This window comes from Thamnophis elegans, chromosome 2 (genome assembly GCF_009769535.1).
Source record: "Thamnophis elegans isolate rThaEle1 chromosome 2, rThaEle1.pri, whole genome shotgun sequence".
Lineage (NCBI taxonomy): Eukaryota > Metazoa > Chordata > Lepidosauria > Squamata > Colubridae > Thamnophis > Thamnophis elegans.
This window is the reverse complement of record NC_045542.1, coordinates 143,263,143-143,283,107: the sequence shown is the minus strand read 5'-3', so window position 1 is coordinate 143,283,107 and position 19,965 is coordinate 143,263,143. Positions and strand designations below refer to the sequence as shown.

At 41.1% G+C, this 19,965-nt stretch overlaps 1 protein-coding gene across 1 annotated transcript in view; it reads right to left on the bottom strand.

Moving 5' to 3' along the window:
• Positions 1-19,965, bottom strand: part of LOC116502680 (zinc finger protein 420-like) — a 474,998-nt gene that overhangs the window by 129,626 nt on the left and 325,407 nt on the right. The gene's annotated exons all lie outside the window — the stretch shown is intronic.

Sequence of the window (19,965 nt, the reverse complement as noted above, 5' to 3'; positions counted from 1 at the left end):
ACAATACTTAATAGTAAGTCTGAAAAAGCAAGAATCTCATAGTTGGGGGAAGTATTTAATAAAGTGAGTAGTAAATTTGTGGGGGGGTGGGGAAGCAGTACTTAATGAAGTTAGTAGGTATTAAATTTGGAAAACACAGTCTTTAATGTTGTAGGAAGTTTGGGGGGAAAGCAGTACGTAATAGTAAGTCTGAAAAAGCAAGAACCTGATAGTTTGGGTGGAAAATTATTTTATTATTAAGAATAAAAAGTATTTTATTCTATTTAATAGAATAAAAAGTATTTCATTCTATGAAAAGTACTTTATTAAAAAAGTATTTAATAAAGTGAGTAGTAAGTTTTTTGGAGGGAAGGGAGGGAAGCAGTACTTAATGAAGTGAGTTTTGGCACGTTGCATTGCAGCTGCTACCTAGATCTGTAACAGAGCATAAACCGTGCACAGAGAGGGGAAGGTCACGCAACCAGCAGGGCAATTCCCTCCGAAAACCTGTCACCTCCGCCGACTCCAGAGGGCTTGTTCTTGCCAACCGGCCCGTCCAAAGAAGCTAGTAAGCCGCGATCCGCTCCAGGAGATTCTTCCACTGAAGCGGAGGCGTCAGACGCGCGGCCGGAGAGAGGGGAGAAACCAGGGGGCCGTTTATGAGCTTGTAATAGGAGACGAGCGTCCGTGAGTGCCGAGCCCAGTAGCTGGGCGGGCACACACAGCCCGGGAGCGACTTGTTGGCCAGAAGTGCAATAGCAAAAGCGAAAGTAGCCGGGCGGCCTTGGCGGCAACGGCAGCACCACAGCACCGACGGCAGCTGCTTAGCGAAAAGCAGAAGTTAGTTTGGGCATAGGAGGAGGAGGGGGGGGAACACAATAGGAGTGGGGGGGGGATTCCGGCCTGCCCCAAACAGCCCTGATTGGTCGAGGTGGGCTTCCCAGGAGGGGGAAATGCGTGGATCCTCTCAGCATAAAATACCCGGGAAGGAGCGCAAGCAGAACGGTCCGGAGCGCAGCTTTTGCGCGCCCGCGGGGCGGCGGGCAGGTCAGACGGCGGTGTCCCTACAAGCGAGGCCTCGCCCGGCCCCTGGTGGCTTTTGGGACCGCCCGTCCGTCCAGCAGGGGCCAAAGCCAGAGAGACCACCTGTCCGGCAATGCCGCCTGCTGAAGTCGGCCAGGTGAGAGGAAGAGGGAGGGCGGGAGGGAGAGGAGGGGGCTGCGAATGTAAGGCGGCCAAGCGGGAGAGCCGCACGTGCTCCTTTAGCCAGGCGGGCGCGGGAGAAGCGAGACCCACGTTAAAGCCCCGATTCCTCCTGCAGCGTTTCCACCCGTGACTTTTCTTACGGGAGTCACAAAGCGTTCCCCCAAGGACTCTGCGAGGAGGCGGCGGCGCGGCTGAGGCGGAAAGGATTTGCCGCTCCCCCGGCCCTGCGGCCCGGGTGCGGCCGGGTGAAGGAAGCGGAGCGTGGCCTTGAAGCAGCTAGCGCCTTCCTTGAACCAGGGTAGGTTATTTGCCCCCCCCCCCCCTTTCTTCAGGATAACCTCTTCTCTCTTTTTGGCCGTCGGGTCGTCTTTAGTAAGTGCAACCGCGTGGGAGCTTGCACCTGATGGCTGCATCTTGATCAGGCGCGGAAAAATTCCTTCTGGGCTGTGAGGGCAGATGGCTTTTCCTGGTGCATCTGGGCAGGGCCACCAGAGAAAAAAAGACAGAAGTGTGGGGTCATTTATTTCTTTACTCCCCATCTCGGGGGAAACCGGCCACGCTTCATCCCAGCTTGCCAAAGTACAGTATTCCCTTTGTCTTGCCAGAAATTAATTGGGTGACCTCAGGCGACCAATCTGCAAAATGGGAGTAACAGCAGAATCCTTGGGAGATTGATTGCCCTAAAATGAATCTCATAGCGTCCCCTAATTCCTAGGGCCAAAAGTATTCTAGATACAGATGTGCTTCTCAATAAGTAATAATATTGTACAGGAAAGCAAATCTTACTAAAATGAACATACAGATAAACTACATACTATTGCAGCTTGAATTCAAAGGATCCAACTCAGTGTATTGGAATTGAATATACAAGTTCTTCTAAGAGTCCTTACTTCTGCCGGTTGCTTTCCACATTAAAAAAAAATAGGAAGCTGTTATTTTGACTCTTGTTTCTTATTTACCTGTCTATTTTTAAGAAAAATGTATTTGGGGAGAAATAGAAACTGGACAATGCCTCCGCTGCTAATATAAATTACTTCCCTTACACAAGGGGAAATTATCTTTTTTTTTGATGGATAGAAAGTTTGTGCAGTTGAAGAGATGACATTTTCCCCCTTCTTGCATTTCCGTTCCAGAAAAAGCTGCTACTGGTGGTTTCATCTGTTGAAATTATGCAACTTTTAAAGAAGCAGCTCCTTTCAGAAATAGACTCCTGTAGATTGGATTTCCCTTGTAGTCAACTTTCCTGATCTCACATTGAGAATTTGATTTTTTGGGGGGCAGGGGACAACCGAGTGGTTTAGTTGGAACCTCATTTTCAGCATGGAGAAACACCATTTTAAAAAGGTGTGAAATTGCTGTCTTTTAAATTGGGATGTCAGATGGGTGGCATCTAGTTGGTTGGAGGTATTCACTGGTGTTCTTCATAATCAGTGGCAGCAAATTATTGCCACCATCTGCACTAAATAATGTCATTCTATTACGTTGCTGGTTGAGGTTGTCCAGTGAGCTGAATTCTAAAGAAGACTGGATTTCTGCTTTTTTTTTTTTCATTATCTAGGAAAAGGAATTTCACTAGATACAAGTGGGTGGATTTTTCCTCTAGTAAATAAGAGGTGTTCTCTTTTGCATATGTCCGAACCTGTTGAAAAAGGAATAGTTCTTCTGTAGAACTAACGCCAATTCCAAGCATTTGGCATGTAGCCTGTCACGGAATTAGAGAGCTTTTCAATACAAAATTACTCAGTTAAGGTTAAGCAGATAAAAATGTCCAAATGGGCCGAGGTTTTACAGGTTTAAGAATAAGGTATTGGTTCCAGATTTAGTCATAACCAGGAAAGAAGCTATTGAAATCATCCGCTTGTAAATTAGTCACGAATGACTAAAGTCCCATTTATTTCAATAGATTTACTCTTGCTATGACTACAACTGGATCCAGCCCAACAACCACAGGTTAAATAATGATCCAGAATGATTTGTGTGCAGATTGTTTTCAGGAGTTCAGAAATAGCTTGGAGAGAATTTGGCACGAGGCTGTTCCTCTTTTTTTAAAAAAGAGGAAATTGAAGAGGTGGGTAGGAATTGTATGTGTGCGTGTTCTGTTGATACTTGTCTTTTTGTGTCTGTTGTTTTTTTTTTTTTAGAAAAGCTTTCATGCACCACCTCCTTAAATGGGGTGGGTTGGTTTTGTGAAGATTTAAATGGCAGTTTAGAAAATGTAAGATTGCAGCTATAATCTAAGGTTGGGAATAATGAAAACTATAGGGAATTAAGTAAGACTTGTTCGGATAGATAGATGTTGGTTTGACTTCATTGAAACATGATGCAGATATGATGCGCAGCTCTGATCTTTATAAAGGGATGTGGTTTTGATGTAAGTTGTGGCTTCTTAAGTAGCTGTACATATCAGAGTTCAGTAAATGTTCACCATATCCTTTTGAGTGGGTTACTTTCAAACTAAAAACCTTCTCAGTTTTTTTCAATTGGACTTTTAAGAAGAGAGAACAGCATTTTCTGGTTTTCTGAAAAATGTGCATAAATACAGTATGTGCAAATCTCCACCCATATTACCAAAGAGATATATGCAAAAAGTACCTAGGTTGAACTTCTACGACAATGATTGGAAACAATCCTACTTAATGTTACTGAACTGCAGTTCCCAGCATGCCTCATTCTTGATCATACCGCTTAGAACACCTGCAGGGTCACTGCTTCCCATCTCTGCCATATAATCCTATTGCTATTCCAAAACAGTACTACAGTATTAGTGCGTTATATCATTAACACTGCTATTCCAGTGTTTTTAGAAAAACAGAATTGGAAGGGACCTTGGAGGTCTTCTAATGTAACCCGCTGCTTAGGCAGGAAACCTACACCACTTCAGACAATGGTCATCCAACATCTTAAAGACTTCCAGTGTTGGGGCATTCACAACTTTTGGAGGCAAGCTGTTCCACTGACTAATTGTTCTAATTGTCAGGAAATTTCTCCTCAGTTCTAGGTTGCTTCTCTCCTTGATTAGTTTCCACCCATTGCTTCTTGTCCTGCCCGCAGGTGCTTTGGAGAATAGCTTGAGTCCCTCTTCTTTGTGGGCAGCCCACATTTTTAATCCCACATGCCTCCATTATCTACCTAACATGCTAAAATAGACTAAACTAAAATGAACATGGAGTGCTATGGAAGACTATACTTCTAGCAATTGAATACTCTTTCAGACTTCTTTTAAAAAGTGGATATCTTCCAAGAGTGCATTCTAAGCTCAGCAACTTTAAGCTGCATGGACTTCTACTCCCAGAATTTTCTAGCCATTATGCTGGCTGGGGCATTCTGGGCATCAACATACATGCAGTTTAAGTTGCTAAGGTTGAGGTATACTGCTTTGGGCAGTTTAATACTGGAAGCAGTGTTGGGCCGAGGTGGTGCAGTGGTTAGGGTGCAGTACTGCAGGCCACTTCAGCTGACTGTTACCTGCAGTTCAGCGGTTCTAATCTCACCGGCTCAAGGTTGACTCAGCCTTCCATCCTTCCGAGGTGGGTAAAATGAGGACCCGGATTGTGGTTAGGGGCAATATGCTGACTCTGTAAACTGCTTAGAGAGGGCTGAAAGCCCTATGAAGCGGTATATAAGTCTAACTGCTATTGCTATTGCTATTGAGAAATGGAGGATAACTACTTCTGGGTGTCTCTGCCTCCCAGTACAGGTAGTTCTTGATTTACATTCTTTTAGTGACTGTTCAAAATTACAACAGCACTGGAAAAAGTGATTTATGACTTTTGCAACCATTGCAGAATCCCTGTGGTCATGTGATCGAAATTTGAACACTTGACAACTGGCATGCATTTTGGAAGGTTGCAGGATCCTGGGGGTCATGTGATCACTTTTTCAACCTTCTGAGAAACAAAGTTCAAGGTGGAAGCCAGATTCACTTCACAAGCTTGTTGCTAACATAACAGTTGCAGCGATCCACTTAACAACTGTGGCAAGAAAGATCATAAAATGGGCTAAACTCACTTAATAATTGTCTTGCTGAACAACAACTCTCTTGTGGTCGTAAGTCGAGGACTGCCTGTAAAATGTGAGAAACTGGACACACAATAATGCTTTTCTGTAAGAAGTCCCCAAAGTGCTTTTTTTCAAGAGGCAACTGGACTTTCTGTTTTTTCTTTGAAGACGTTTCACTTCTCATCCAAGAAGCTTCTTCGGCTCTGAAAAAGGTGCCAGATTCATCCAGAGCTGGAGAAGCTTCTTGGATGAGAAGTGAAACGTCCCTCAAAGAAAAATCAGAAAGTCCAGTTGCCTCTTGAAAAAAAAAAAGCACCTTTGGGACAAACATGACCTGGATGACTGAGAATCTCCATAGACACTTTCTGTAAGAAGATCGTGGATTTGGGGAGAAGGGTTGATGGGATAGGAATATCTTTTTGTATCTATGTGCTCCACGGTATTCAGCAAGGCTTATTTGCCTGGGCATTCTGTATGTGGCGGCAGAGGTCCTCTCCTTATGGCCTGGCAACTGAGAAAGAAGGGCTCCAAAGTAGTAGAAGGTCGGTTGTAATATCCACCATACTTCTGAAATTAGACAGGGGGACTGAGAATCCTGTAACAATTCTGCTACCAAAAGCAGCTATGAATGTCACTCATCGCTTGTGCCGTTGATACAGCTGCCAAGCAAGTAGTGTGAAGCATGTCGCAGTCAGTCCCGGGTCTCGGCAGTGGTGAAATTCAATTTTTTTACTACCAGTTCTGTGGGCATGGCTTGGTGGGTGTAGCAGGGGAAGGATACTGCAAAATCTCCATTCCCTTCCCACTCCAGGGGGAAGAATACTACAAAATCTCCATTCCCTCCCCACCCAAGGGAGAAGGATATATTACAAAATCCGCATTCCTGCCCCACTCGGGGGCCAGCCGGAGGTGGTATTTGCCAGTTCTCCGAACTACTCAAAATTTCCGCCACCACTTCTCCAGAACCTGCTGAATTTCACCCCTGAGTCCCTGGTGTAACCACCTTATCTTAGTTTAGAGTGAAGAGTTGCATCTACGGATTGGAGGGATAGGTGGAAATAACCAGGCAGAGGTGGAAAACTATGGCCATCCAGTAATTAATGAAATATTGACCCCATGCTAGCTGGTGTGGTTGGTAATTCAGCAATATATACAGTTTCCCTAATTCTGGTGGTGCTTAGACCCTTGCAGGGGTGCTGTGCTTTTAAGAGTTACCCAGAAAAGTGGCATCAGCTTTGACTCCTTCTGTTACTGGGGCTTCAGGAATTTGTGGAATATGTGTATTTATTGGAGCCAAGGATTCAGCGGCTGTTAGTGGTCTCCCAACACCAATATTTTCTCCTTCATTGAGGTTCTTCTCCCTGGTCCTCCATGTCAACCCTCATTGTTCCCACGAGAGTTTCTTCCCCTGTAGATTTTCTCCGGCTCTTGTTTCCTGGCCACTAATAATACAATGGGTACATCTGCTCTGCAAAGAGAAAGGGTTACAAGGAAGTTGAATAGCAATAAAAGATTTGAAATATGACCCAGGTAAATCCACTTGGCTGCACCCCAGAGAATATAATAGCTCTGGGGAACTTGGTGGCAACAGGCAGGAGGAAGATCATGGATACAAAGGAAGACTTCCTCCCACCCTCCCAAGTTCGACCTTATTTCTTTTTCTTTTTGTTTAACTTCATTTTAATTGGATTATAAAATAAAATAAGATAGAAAATACAACAGTAAATAGGAAAGCAATGAGGAGGAAGAGCGGGAAGAGAAGTGAGGAAGGATAAAAAAAAATATGAACAAGCCATTTCTTTTTTTAAAAGTTTTTTATTAAAAAATTTTTTTTTACTAACATATCAGTGCATGTGGCACCTGGATGTCATACATTCTAATACAAATAAAACTAATAAAATTAATCATAATGATTACATTCAACCAACTTGTATATTTCTGATAGTAATACATAATTATGTTGCAATCTATTCAATTATTCCATGTTTCCTCGTTATTGCTCTTACTCGATTATATAAAAATGTATACATTAACATTCCCCCTTTCTCTTATTTCTATCTCTTAGTTATAACTTTTAGTTAAGTCACCCTTTTTAAAAAGACGTTTTCTTTCTATCCTACCTAACTTCTAGTCATGTCACCTGCTTAAAAAAGGAAAGGAGAGAGAGAGAGAGAAAGGAAAGCAGAACAATAACATTTTTAAAAAATCATCTATCCATCCTCTCTGGCCCACTTCAATACTTTCATTGCTATTCTTTTTTTGACTTACCTCCCATATTCCTCTCTTGCTTCTTTGTCTCTGTCTGCATCTATTTTTTGGCTGAGGAACAAGCTATTTCTCTAAAGAGCTATCGATCTTATTGGTAAACCCCAAAATCAAAGTTTCACTCTTTTCCACTTCAAGCGCAAAGTTCAAAAGTGGTCTTCATGTGGAAACAAAAGTACTTATATTCTTTTCTCTCATCAGAATAGTCAATTTTGCCATTTCAGCCAACTCCATCAACTTCTGCAACCATTTGTCCATTTTAGGAATCGAAGTGTCCTTCCATTTTTGTGCATACAATAATCTTGCTGCTGTTAACATATATAGTACAAAGTTCCAAATTTTATTCTCCAGCTCTTTTTCCATTAGACTTAAAAGGAAATGTTGTGGTTTCATCTTTATCTCCATTTTCAAAATTTTCTGTATTAAAATACTCCAAAAAAAATTTTCCTTTATCATATGTCCACCATAGATGATAAATAGTCCCTTCTTTACTTTTACACTTCCAACCTTCATTTGATGTACCTTTATACATCTTAAGACAACTTATCTGGTGTTAAATACCAATGATACATCATCTTGTAGCAATTTTCTTTTAGATTATATTTGAATGTAAATTTTAAACCCTTTGTCCACATATTTTCCCATTGTTCAAGCATCACGTTATATCCAAAATTCCTTGCTCACTGAATCATACTATGTTTCTACATGCTCATTTTTCAAATTCAATTTCAGTAATACTTTATAGATCTTAGCAATAATATGTCTGTTTCCATATAATAAAATTTCCAATTCGTTCCTGGAGTCCTTTGGGATTGGGCGGCATACAAATTTTATAAATAAATAAATAAATTTTTAATAACATATGTTTGATCTTTTTTCTTGTATGCAACATCAATAAGGTGAAAAGGGGATTGGGAGAAGAAGAGAGAAATAATCCACCCAAAAAAGGTTTTGTAGAAAGAATTTATTGTGGCCATGGAAAACTCCTCAAGTTGCTTGTGCGAGTGATGTTGGAATAGATGTCTTCTTTGCAAACATTTCTCTCCCGCCATTCAATACTGCATGAGCAACATTTCCAAACAAGTCTTGTGGGCTGAAAGGTGTTATTGGTCCGATTTCAGGCACAAACCATTCTGTACACCTGGTGCTTTCAATCTACAGGTGGCTTGGGCGTCTTATAATGATATCTGAAAGCGAATATGTTGCACCACACTGTTTAATTAGCTGGTGAAAATCATTGCAACAGGATGTGGTGATGATCAGTTGGCTCGGAAACATTTGGAAGATTTGGCCAGTGTGTGGCTCAGATCTACAAAAGCTTGTTGGCCGTTGCCCTGATAGCTTCCTGGATCAGAGATAGCAGTAGCACTTATATACCCCTTCACAGTGCTTTACAGCCCTCTCTAAGCGGTTTACAGGGTCTGCATATTGCCCTCAATAATCTGGGTCCTCATTTTACCCACCTAAATCAACCTGAAGGCTGAATTAACCTTGAGCCTGGTGAGATTTGAAGTTCCAAATTGCAGGCAGCCAGCAGAAGTAGCCTGCAGTACTGCATTGTAACCACTGCACCACCATGGCTCAGAGATAATTTTGAAATAGCAGCAGCAGAAGTCTAAGGCTTTCCCTACCCATTTTCTGATTCCTGGATTTCCAGGGATAACACTTGGGATAACCAGAGCACACCTACCGTTCTTAATTTCCTTAATCCAAATCAACTAGCAGTCACAGTGGAAATGGTCTCCGCCATTTTGTTTTCTTGATGATGAGATGGATGGCCGATGTGAAAAGGGGACAAAGCTTCAGTCATGTAGTTGTGGCTCCCTTATTAGCTTTTTCAATTCAGCCAAGTTTTTAATCTTAATCCAGCATTTTGTTTCCTACAGAGGCCAACGACCTGCCTCAGGCTCCCATGCAGGAGGTGGAGTGATAGACTTCTTCTGATATGGCTCTCGACAACCGGAACTTAGAGGCAAGCTGCTCGCAACCAGAAAGTAACACTGAGCCTTCCAGATTAACAGACTTTATGAAATGTGTTTGTCATGAATTTGTCCTATTTCTATGTGGTCATCCATGTTGCCGGTCATCACATCATCTCGTGAAGATAAAGGTCTGAACCTTAAAAAGCAAGTTAAGAGTCTTCAGAGGACACAAATCTGCTGAGACTTTGAGATGGGTTTATTGACCTTCATATGGGGTTTGTCAACTTGCAGGATTTAAGTGTGCAGTGTTACTACTGTCACTGAAATAATCTTTCCACCCTTGCTATGTCATGCGCATTGCTGTCTTCTGTGGGGTTTCGCGGTGTGCAGCTGTATCTCTCCAGCCACAGCATTTATCTCCTTCTATTTTGCTTTCAATCAGTTACTAGCTTCTGCGAAGGCTTAAGAATGGGCAACGGAATCCCAAAAGCAGCTGTTTTGCTGTTTTCCAGCTGCACTTGGATTCCGTTCCTTGCTCTTTTGCCCACTTCTCCAGGATTTCATTCATTCTCTTCTGTAACTTATGGTGTAGCGAACTGTTTGGGGGGGCATTGGAAGAAACTTAAAGTTCTTAAGAAGAACTTTAAAAAAAAGCACAAAGACCCCATTCTGTTCAACAATGAGAACTAGAAACTTGTTACTTTATAAAATGATAGGCAATAAATTCAACATGCACCAAAAAAGTCTGAGCTGGCTACCCACCAAGAGTAATGGATGCCATAGGATTATTTGTTCAGTGGTAATAAATTTAGACCTTGATTTAAAGAGATTGGTAGTTCTTAAACCAGCTAAATATCAAGGAGGAAGTAAATGTTGGATACAAGCATGAAACAATAATAATAGCAATATAATACGTTTTCCTCCTGGTTGATTCAATCTCGGGAATAATCTGAAAGGTGAATTTTGCAGCTGTTCCTTCATGAACTGCACAGTCAATTTAAGGAATTAATTTCAAAGCTGTTGCTATTGAGGGTGGCCTTCCCTACATGTGTTAGGACTGCAATTCTTTGCTGTTTGGAGAGATGATGATCTTTGCCATATAACCAAATAGTGGACAATTAGCCTCTCGGTGGCAATTCTCCAGGATGGAGAACATTTAAAAGCCAAAGCCTTGATTGATTGGGGGTGACTATTCCGTTGCACAGGGCCTTGTGTGGCAGTGGTGGGATTCAACCGGTGTAACGACCAATCCACTCTGCCACGCCTATCAGCTGGGCTTCAAACAAAGGGGATATAGGACAGTCTAGCACAGGGGCAGGCAGGCGGGGCCAACTGATCGCCGGAACTACTGGTTTGCGTGAAATGGTGCAAAGCGGCTGAATCCCACCCCTGCCTTGTGGACTTCCAGAGAGCACATCACAGTCTGTTGTTGCTAAGTGTTGTGGTCACATGACATTTAGTCTAAAGACTGCTTTGCTTAGCAACAACAGGTCCCAGTTAGGGTCATTAAATGAGGACTTCCTGTACTTCCAGTGGAGTATTATTAGTGAAAGAATGTCCTTTCTGTTGAAGGTGGGAGCTGTGGTGGGAGGTGAAAGGGAACAGGCTGTGTGTGGTACTGTTGATAACTTTTGAGTTACAGCATTGTGTGTGTTTGTGGAGGAGGAACTCCTTCGGGTTTCCTCATACTTTTCTGTGCAGTGGTGATAAAAAGCTGTTTCCTGGACAGAAGTCGGTAGAGCCGGGCCTGCTGCAGACGATGCAGTAGGCCAGAGTTTCCCTGGTAAGGCAAAATGAGCAAGATGTACTGAAGCAGGCATGGATTTTCCCAAGTTTGGACAAAGCAGAATAATGAGTTTGGGAATGGCCTGGCTGAGTGGGCCCTAGTGCCTGGGAGGATAGTATTTACATTATTTGTCTTTTCTTGGCCTTAGAAACTGGGCCAGGTCAGATCTGGTTACTCTAAAGAATAGCTGAACAAGGCTAGACTCTGAAGTGGGGGGGGGAGGGAATTCTCTGAAGAAGGTAGTGGTAAACCACTTCCCCTATTGCTGCCAGGAAAACAATGTGAACGTGTTTGCATAATCGAGGGATTGGGGGTTATTGATTAATTATTTCTAGGTAATCTCAAGAATAATCTAAAAAGTGGGTTTTGCTGCATCAGGAGGGGTCAGTCTGGATTTGGATATCTCAGAACATGCCTTATGCCAGTGTTGGTGAACCTTTTCGGCACCGAGTGCTGAAACGGAAGTGTGCTCGTGCCGGAAACTGGAAGAGCAATCACCTGGTGCGTATGAACATGCCGGGCAGCGGCTCTTTTCAGTTTCCAACGTGTGCATGCGCATCGACCAGCTGGTCTTCATGCATGCATGCGCATCAGAAACAGGAAGACTGGTATGCATCCACGCTCCGGAAAGCGGAAGAGCAGCTACCCAGTGCACGCATGCGCATCGGGTGACTGCTCTTCAGTTTCCGGCGCTCCCGCGTGTATGAAGACCACTTGGCCAGTGCGCTGGAACACAGAAGAGCAACGGGTGACTGCTGTGCATGCCACTTCCGGCATGCGTGCCATAGGTTTGCCATCACAGCCCTATGATCATGGTGAGGTCAAAGGAATTCCTTCAACATATCTTTGTTTATTTGTCCAATTTCTATAGCTTCCCTTCACACCAAATAAATGGTGTACAACAACAAAACTAATCAGTCAATAAATACATAAAACCATTACCATTATTAAAAACACATTGAAGCCATAAAAAAAACCTATCAAAAGAGACCATAAGGCTCTACTTTCACCAACAAAATATAACACACCACCCTTGGAGGGATGGAGAGATCAAATTAGGAGATGGAAAGATGCTTTTGATCGTGCCACGTTGTACAAAAGTGTCCTCATCAGTGTGCTTTACAAAAACAAAATTGTATAGGGATACACTTGTTTTCCTTCATGATAATAAATGAAGCCAGATGCCTCTCCTCTGCCAAAAGAGACCAACCTCCTCCTCTTCCGTCATCCTGAGCCTTTTGTCCAGATCTGAGCCTTGCATTTATACATTTAATTTTTCAACAAAGGGAGTTATATCCTTAAAAGTGCTACCGTTTCCTGCATCCTTATAAAGGAAGGAAAGCCCTTGCACCCAATATATCTGTGTTAACAGAAACCTGGAGAGAGTTCTGTAAACAAGGTAGTCCTTGACTTATGACTGGTCACTTAGTGACCATTCAAAGTTATGTCCCTCTGCAGGGCTATTTACATCCCAGTTTTAAAATTCCGACTCCAAGTCATGTGATCATATTTTGGGTGCTTGGTTAACTGGGCGAAATTTAGAGCTGTTTGCAGCAGCCTCTCATGTGATCATGATTTACAGTGTTTTGCAAGAACTGGTATTTATTTCTGCTTTCCAGCAAAAAAAAATAAAGTCCATTGGGTACAATGGGCTTGCTTAATGGCTCCCAGGTTCATTTAACAACTGCCATGAAAGAGGTCGTAAAAATCAGGCATAGTCACTTGGTGACAACTATCAACATGAGTTATGATCGTAATTCTGGGTTCAATTACGATTATAAGTCCAGGGCTACCTGTACCTCTCTCTACCTGTATTTCCTCTCTCTAGCTTGCATCATAAATAGTTATGGGTTCTTGTTCTGGAATAAAAGAGATGGGGGCGCCTGTAGATTTTGCTGAATGACAGTTCTCCATAAGGTTGATAGGGAAGGCTGAGGCTGTTGTGAGGATTGACATCTTTCTGCTCCTTTTACAGAGTCAGCAGGAGAACGGCTGAAACTTCTTACCAAAATGGGAAAACCCCAAAACCCAGTGCTTACAGATTGGGATGAGAAGGAATGTAGAATTTTCTTCAGGGTTGCACTCCATGATTACTTCTTCTTCATGGATGGCATATGAACTTTTTCTTTTCTTCCCCAAACAAATTGAGATGATCCTAAAGAAAAACAAGAGAAAGCCTCTCTGTTGCCTTTTGAAAAAGTACCTTTGGGAGAACTGTGACCTGGATGACTGAGAATCTCTATAGACATATTGAGATGAACTGTAATTCCCCAAAAAGGAAGGCATTTCTGCCCATGTGGGGTGGGGGATCGGAAGGTATAGACTGAAAGGTCCCTTGGGCAAAGTAGCCCAATGGGAATTGGGAGGAATGTTGTTGTTGTTTTAAATTCAAACTTAGACTGTTGTCATTAAATCAGGTTAATGAGAAGGTATGTGCTTCAGATTAGCCTTGTTGAGTTTGGTATTCTCCAAATGGATTGAATGCTATCATCCTGGCTGTAAAATGAGGTGTGATACCTCTGGAGGACGTTAAATTGGGGTAAGTAGCCTCAACGCCCTTTTTTTTTGAATGGATGATTTGTTGGGCTTGTCAAGTCAATTTCCAAGAGACATCATTGCAACAGATCCAGAATGGTTTTTCAGGGTCTGCCTCTTCATTTGACATATTTTACTAGTGTTGCTTCACTTCTTAGGACTGGGTAGACAAGCCAAAAAGCAGGAAGCGGGATGCATGCATGTGGGAACACCTCCATCGTGGATCAGATACCTAGATGCTCGGGTCTGGAGGAAGATTTCGGGAGGAGAAATTGCCAAGGAATGACACGATCACTCCCGCTGAGCGAGTGGACACAGAGCCACGGGGCTGTCGTGTCTGTCCTGAGCTTTTTCCAAGATCCCAGATGAGCCCATGAAAGGGACTGGAAGCATCTGCAGTTGTGTGATGCTATTTGTGTCTGGTCTCTTGATTTACAGTAGAATAACTGGGAGGAAAGAGGTTGTGTTCAGACCTCACCACACTTAGTTAATCCAGTCGCTTGTTTGTATACTACCCTGAACCATACACCAATAAATTGCATTTTAGCCTAATGTGTGAACAGAGTTGTCATAACCATCTAGATACAATTTTCCCTACAGTCGTTTCCATATTGGTAATTTTTTTAGCATCATACGGTGTTACAGGTAGTCCTTGACTTATGTCTGTTCATTGAACAATTATTTGAAGCAGTGGTGAAATTCAATTTTTTTTACTGCTGGTTCTGTGGGCGTGGCTTGGTGGGCATGGCAGGGGAAGGATACTGCAAAATCCCCATTCCCACCCCACTCTGGGGATAGCCAGCCGTGGTATTTGCAGGTTTTCCAAACTACTCAAAATTTCCGCTACCGGTTTCACCAGAACCTGCTGGATTTTGCCCCTGATTTGAAGTTAAAATGGTGTTGAAAAAAATATAACTTAGAACCTATTTTCAAAGTTACAACCATCACACCACCCCTATGGTCACAATTGCAATTTGGGTGCTTGGTAACCACTGTGCTTTTATGATAGATGCAGCGTCCAGTGGTCATGTTATGATTGGTGACCTTCCCAACCAACTTCCAATAAGCAAGATCAATGGGAAGCTGGATTTGCTTAATGTTTTACTTAACCAGGTGATTTGCTTAATGACTGCCATAAACCATGGTTGTGAAATCAGGCCTGGTAATATGATGACTTGCTTAGCAATTGACCATAATACTATGCTTGTTTTTTTTTATACTTCATACATCACTATAGCATTAAATGATACTAACATAAATCACTATTTTGAAAGAGACTCAAATTGCACAATGTTACACAATAAGGAAAATAGAAGCAAAAACCTTAGAGTTTTATGATTTTGGTTATCATGCCCAAAGCAAATTTCTAGCTCCTTTCATCAGAAAATATAATTGCAGTCCATCCAATATTTCATTGATTTAAAAACAAAAATATTATAAACAATTAAGTGGGTGGGGGAACAATATTTGGTGGGGTGGGGTTAAATATTTGACCAAATATATCCACGTTTTCCAACTTATTCTGACTGACTAATATACAGGCCAAAATGGGAATTATCTTGTAACATTATTGTTTCCTAATAAAATATTTGTCTTAAACGGTAAGCATTGATTTGCATATGGGAGTGAGGAATCAAACATTTTTCTAAATGGCAGATGATGGACACCTGTAAATTAAAAAAAAAATGGTCCAGATCCTCCATGTTTCTGAAATCACAAAAATTATAAACAGAAATTCCTGTTCTGCTGTCTTCAAGATGCATTGAATATCAACATCAGTTTCATATTTTGACCATGGCAGACAAGTGGTAAGTAACCATGCAATGCTGTCTTTTACCCAATTAGAGTATTGATAAATTTACCCCAAAAATTATTTGCTTTGATGGTTTCCCAGGCAGGATTCCAGTTTGAGGCCATTATCCAGCCTTGTCTTTTAACTGGAAAAATTGGCAGAGTGACTTGTGGGTAAATTAATATGCATGCTTATTATTGGCCACCACATTCCCATAATAGCTATTTATATCAGCACCTCCAATCTGAAACCCTGATTCAGAACCCATTTTTATGGGGCCAGATTTGGCTATGTTCCCCCCCCCCCCAAAGGATGCAAATTATGAGCGTGCAGAGAAGGACAACACCCAACATCTTCCACCACTGCTGACAGTCATTAGTTGGTCTGGGGTAAGCAGGAAATCTCAGATCATCTCTTGACTGTGGATGGTGTAGGGGAATTTCTTCCCCTTTTCTGACAACCGAAAGAAAAATAATGACATGACAAATGGCAAACTAGAATGAAGTTATCTGTGAACTTGCTGATAAAATAAAATTTTGCTGCTCAAAATAAACCCCTGAAATTTGTGATCTCTCTCTTTTGAAATGAATCAGAACTCTGCTTCCCGATTTGTAATAATATTTTTGCTTCTGCTATTTATGGAGGGAAAGTAGCACTCAGAATTTTCCACAGTGGAAAATCATCCTCGTTGACTTGTATTCCCCAGCACTGCACACACATGTCCCTGCGCGTGCACACACATGCACACATAGTTCCTTCTGGTGTTAACTTGTAAATTCTAAATTTATCTGCATTCCTAAAGGCTAAAAATACAAAAAGGAAGAACTTGTAATGCTGAACTTGCAGACAGTGCAAATCGGACCAAAAACTTTGGGGATAACTCATATCCTTTCCAAATGTTGCTGCTAATTTTTAGTATCTCATAGTCCCAGAAAGAAAGCAATGGCAAGCCATTTCTAAAATCTTGCTAAAAAACAAAACAAACCCTGCAGGGACTTGTTTAGACAATGGCCAGGAATCAACACTGACTCAAAGGAATAAAAAAGAGAAAGAGAAATGATTAAATACGTAAGAAGCAATCCTTATTTAATCAAATGTTGGTTCTGTTTTAGGCCTACCTACTTTTAGGTATGCATTCCTGGGATATTATTCAATGGCCAAATGCATTCATCCACCAGAAATGTATTGCTTTCACTTAATCATTCTAATGCTGACTGCTCTGAAGAGCTGAATGCCAAGCGAGACTCAAATGTGACGGCAAAAACCTTTACACATTCAGTGAATTTGGTGTTTGAAATATCTAGCAATACATACAGAAGTTCCTTTCAATTGGCAAGGAAGAGCTGATCACATGGAGAAAATAAGATGTGCACCCTACTTTCTCAACCTTATGTCAAAGAAAAAGAAGGAACTCTGGCTTTCAGGAGCCACCTACTAAAGTAATAATTCACTTGGTGAAATTTGAAAGGTGTGCAAGAAAGGATAGTTTAAGGTTTTATTTGATACCTGGATTTGAAAATATGCTTTTGAAATTGAGGCCACTGGAGAAAAGTAGAAAATAAGAGGGTTAGATCCCTTAGATCCAGAACGTTTTAGTTTGGCCTCAATAGTTGAAGAGTGTTTTTAGATGATCATTTTAATTAAAAAGGAGTCCTTAAAAAGCAGCATAAAGTGTCAACTATATATCAAAATTTATTTTGTACATATGGTTTTAAAAAGGAAGCGGCCAAGGCCATGCAAGAGACAAAACAAAATAAGATCGCTGTTGAGACCAAGGAAGCTCAGCAAGTACAATCTTTCTTCCTTCTGTGTGGTTGATAAGCTGTAACTAAGAAAAAAAATTAAAAGCAATATGCATCTTCTTTTTCTGCTGGTAAATAAGTAGAAAAAAATAAGGATGCTAATCCAAATAATGGCTTTGTCTTCATGTGGCACGCTTTTTCAAATATCCTGGACAGTTCGTGGTTTCCCTTGCTTCGCTGCCCAAATGTTGCTAAAAGCTCAGTTACCTTCAAATTGAGTTCGGCTTGTAATTATCTATTTAAAGTGTGTGTGTTCCAGCATAATTGCCTCGAGCAATTTCAACCAAACTTGGTACACAGATGGAATGAGCTGCCCCCGGAGCTTCGTATAATTCCCGACCTCTGGTCCTTCTGACACGCCCTAAAAAGTTGGCTTTTCCAGCAAGCTGGTCTGGCCTGAACAAAATAAAATAAAAATATTATTGTTAATTTTAATCAAATTTTAAATGTTATTGTTAATCTTAATTGGGTTTGTTTTTTGGATACTCTAGCTAATTTTTTTAACTTTTGTAATATGTGTCTTTTAAAATGTTGTACGCCGCCCTGAGTCCTTGTGAGAAGGGCGACATATAAATCCAATAAACAAACAAACAAACAAGATGACTTATTCTCTGGAAATAAATACTGTGGGGGTAAGATACCCCTAATGCCCCTCAGGGTATGTGTTCTGTTAAGATACTGTTGTGCCTTAAAATGGCTTCTACTGTACAGCGCAATGGAGTTGCCATGATAATGGCTTCACATTACTTCACAAGGGGGCTCCCTCTGGTAAGGGGGAAAATCCAACATTAGAAATTACGTTTGGTCCAGGATTATTTTTGAGGACAAAATGTATGGGTTAGGATAAATAAATACCTGGGGAATGCCGGGTTATCGGCTAGTTACATCAATAAACCAATGTTGTTTTCTTAAGAACAAAATAGAAGTGGTCATGATCTGGAAAATATTTTGGATTTCCCAAGCCAGCCTCCTAATGATCCAAATTCTATCTGACCAAGCTGAATTTTCTTCAAAATTATTCAAGACCAGCTAGGTGCTGTCCTAGATCACTCCCATAAATATGTCTCATTTTATGCAGGTGGTGTTTCCACAAGCCTGTCTCCAGTAAAAGATTCTAAAGCAAACTTACTTGATGGATTAATCGACATTATTAACTAAGCCAATAGCATCACAGAAGGAGTACAACTTTATGTGTTGCTCTTTGTTCTTGGCCGTCTGTGAAGATTACATAGCAGAAAAAGACAGTTACAAGCATTATTATGTCCACCATCTCTGAATGGCTAAAAACCTAGGATACCAATGGCAAAAATAATTCAAATAACTATAGAAAACATCACAAAGGCATTGAGATCTTTGATAATTAAAAAAAACCCTCTCAACTATAAAAAAACAGTGCAGATATATAGAGCTTTGGATATTAAATAAACATATGAAATATACAAACAAAAAATTCATTATCCACATTATTTGTATTTATTTTTGTCTGACAATGTTTTACTGCTTGTTTTGATAGCTTTCAAGTTTCCTCATGATCTTATGAATGAATTTATCTAATGAAAGGCAGCTCTTGAGCTTTTGAATGAATCTTTGAAAAAGGAAAAAATACTTTTCATACTAAAAATCATGAATTGGAAATCATGAATTGGAAACAAAAAAACTCTAGTACTGAATACTGCAGCTACCTAATGCTTAAGTGATCAAACCTATTTGCACAAACCCATATAAATAGACACATTTCCACCACAGAAAGATTTAAGGGCCAAAAACATGCATCTGAAAACAATACAGGTAGTCCTCGACTTACAACAGTTCATTTAGTGATCATTTGAAGATACAACAGCACTGGAAAAAGTGACTCACATGACCATTGCAGCATCCCCATGATCACATGATCAACATTCAGACTTGGCAAGTGACTCGTGATGGTTGCAGTGGGTCTGAGTCATGTGATCACCTTTTGCGACCTGACAAGCAAAGTCAATGGGAAAGTCAGCTTCACTTAACCACCGTTACTAAATTTACTGCAGTGATTCACTTAACAACTGTGGCAAGAAAGGTCGGAAAAATGACACCAAATTCACTTAACAGATGTCTCACTTAGCAACAGAGATTTTTGATTGTTGTGGTCGTAAGTCAAGGACTATCTGTATATGACTTGTTAGCATGCTGAACTGAATAGCAATAAAATACCGGTAGCTTTTCTTAACTGAAATGTGATTATATTTAGTTCAGAATATTAGTCCCTGCAAAACTACAATGCAATGGGATATCTCAAGACGGCACTTTTACTGTGGCATAAAGTTGTCAAGACTAAAGTTGACAATGCAGCAAAGGCCATAAAAGCTTCCGTTTGCTAACACACACACACATCTGTATTTTCAAATCGGGTTTCAAGATAGTCAGTGTTTCTCAAACTTGGCTGCTCTCAGATGTTTGGACTTCAACTCCTAGAATTCCCTAGTCACACATCTGAAAATTGGCTGTGGAATTCTGGGAGTTGAAGTCCTCCAGGCTTAAAGTTCCAAGGTTGGAGACCCCCGGTCTAAATCTTCCAAGGAGAAAGAAAAACACTACGAAAGTGCGCCTTGTTAGTCTATTTAACAACTGTACACAGAAGTAAAGGGAGTAACTTCGAATTCACTTTTGAAGTAGACCAGTGAGAAGTGGCAAAACACGCCG